The following is a 2,358-nucleotide window of genomic DNA, read 5'->3' as shown; positions in this document are numbered from 1 at the left end:
AGGTTTCAAACTGAGAACTCTGGACTCAGATCATCTGCTGCACACAGTTCTGATCACTTATTATCAATAAAAATTTGCTACGATAAATTATTATTGATAATTGTCATGAGGAGTCCTTAACTTTAGGATTTAGTTAGGCAATTAAATATTCATGTATGTGTAAATTAACTACCATAATTGAAAGCGAGTCGCGTAAATTTGTTTTTATAAAACAAGCAGTCCAAAATGGCTTGATTATCAGCAAACATCCATGTCGACGTGAGCCGGTTCTTCAATAAATTGCAAAATTCTTGCAATAAATGTAGTTTCCATTATTTATTTATTTAGTTTGTTGTTGTTGTTGAGTCCCTCCACCCATTTAAAATCTATTTGATTTATTTGGCCAAGTTAACAGAAACAATCTYCCTAAGTTTAAAGACAGATTTCAACACATTATCTCCTCTATACTCAGTTGTGGTACTACCAAAGTAAAAAGTCCTTATTTCTAGCAAGAGAAGAAAATAAAACTCTTCATGTATTTTGTTTTCAATTCTGCCTCAGGTAACAGACCTAAAGTTATATTAGTCCCCTGCAACACATTGGTTCCATCCAAGTTTAATCAAAGCCTGTCAAAACTCCGATGCACATTTTGATCTCCTCTTTGGCACTTTATGAAGAAGGAACCTGCATGAAGAAGACTCTGTGAGGATCATTTGCTTCACCAGCAGCACAAGCTCTGAGGCTAAAAACAGAGCTGCAGAACGCAGAAAGTAAACCGATGAAACRACTCAGGGTTCATCTTTTGAAGAAAATATTCGTGTGACAAACACTTGAACCTTCACGACACAGTTGCTGAAAGGTTTGACACTGATAGACTGTGAGAACAGATAATGCTAATTAATTCAGTGATTTTTAGTTTTACCACCTCAGTGTGCWTTAATGTGCTGTAACACCATCAACATCAACCTGTGCCTCTCTCACAGTTCAGTTTTACAAATAATGACACAAAGTTTGGTGTTGTAGTTACTACGTTTATTCTCCAACACATTCTGAGCACTAACAGATTATTTGAGATATTTGTTTAAAAATAATAATAATTCTAAAAACTGGAGTCAGTACTGGAATTCAGTCATTTTCACAGATACTGTGGTAAAATGTATTGTGGCTATGGCGCAGCATCATTAACAACACATACTCTGAGTGCTACTCGTGAAATATTTGCCTAAAACTTTAACATTAATTGTGGGAGTTAACCCTGTTCGTCTGTTAGCAAAATATCTTTTTAACCAGTTGACAGATTTCAATAAAACTGTAAAGAGACTAATCACTGGATGTACATCTACGCCTGATTCATTTCTGGAGTCACAWCTATTCAAAGTTGCCATGACAGCTAACTCAGATTAACCTTGACAAAATTTTCTAAAACTCAGTAAATTTGGCATTTATTGAGCTAAAATGTTGTGGTAGTAGCTGGAAGTTATTCACAACACATCTCCTGAGTGTAACACTTCACAAAATCACGAGATTGTGCACATCAGTATTTTCAAAACAACTTGTGTCATTTCTCAACAATCTTATTGATCATTGAATTCTTTTAATTCATTGATCATTTTTTGCATTTTTATCAGTTTGTCTTTTCAATCCACACCCAGAGAGATTGATGTATGTTAGGAATAAAGTAAACAAGTGTTGAAAAACGCAGGTTTCGGCTCCTCAAAGCTGCCTGTGAAGCTGCGTTGTTTGATCTAAAATTAGCAGGTACAAAGTCTGGTTCTGATAGGAGATGACAAGGCTTCTGAACCGGAGTGCTTCCTGTGAACGTTGACAGGGMCGATCAATAGCGTCACTCAATATTCTGAATGCAAAATGAAATAAAGCACACCTGGCTGCAATGGAAACTGACATCACACTCTRCCCTGACAAAAATAAGCTTCAGCGTATTAACAAAACAATGAAAACATTCATGTTTTTATTACATTTTAACAATTTGATTTGATTTTTGTTGTATTTCTGAGCACTCTACAATGGAGGACCAAAACTGACATAATTAGAAATAAAATCAGAAACATACAAATGGACCATTAAATAAATAAATACACTAAAAATGCACCAAAAAAGGGTAACTTTGCATCTTGTTTTATAATTTAACTGACCTTCATATTTGTATTTTCCAACTTAGTTCCAATAAATTGTACATTTTGAAACATAATTTACACTTTACTGTCTTTAAATACATGTAAATTTCCTTTTATGATTCATCTGTGTCTCTTAAATGATTATACTTGATTGTTTTTCATCGTTTTTCTCAAAAGTCTTTTTATTTTCTTGTGTTGTTTTCACATTTCTCTGTCTCCTGCATTTCTGCCTTGTTATGCAAAT

The sequence above is a fragment of the Austrofundulus limnaeus genome, unplaced genomic scaffold (genome assembly GCF_001266775.1).
Source record: "Austrofundulus limnaeus strain Quisiro unplaced genomic scaffold, Austrofundulus_limnaeus-1.0 Scaffold312, whole genome shotgun sequence".
NCBI classification, from domain to species: Eukaryota; Metazoa; Chordata; class Actinopteri; order Cyprinodontiformes; family Rivulidae; genus Austrofundulus; species Austrofundulus limnaeus.
This window is presented reverse-complemented; position numbering follows the sequence as displayed.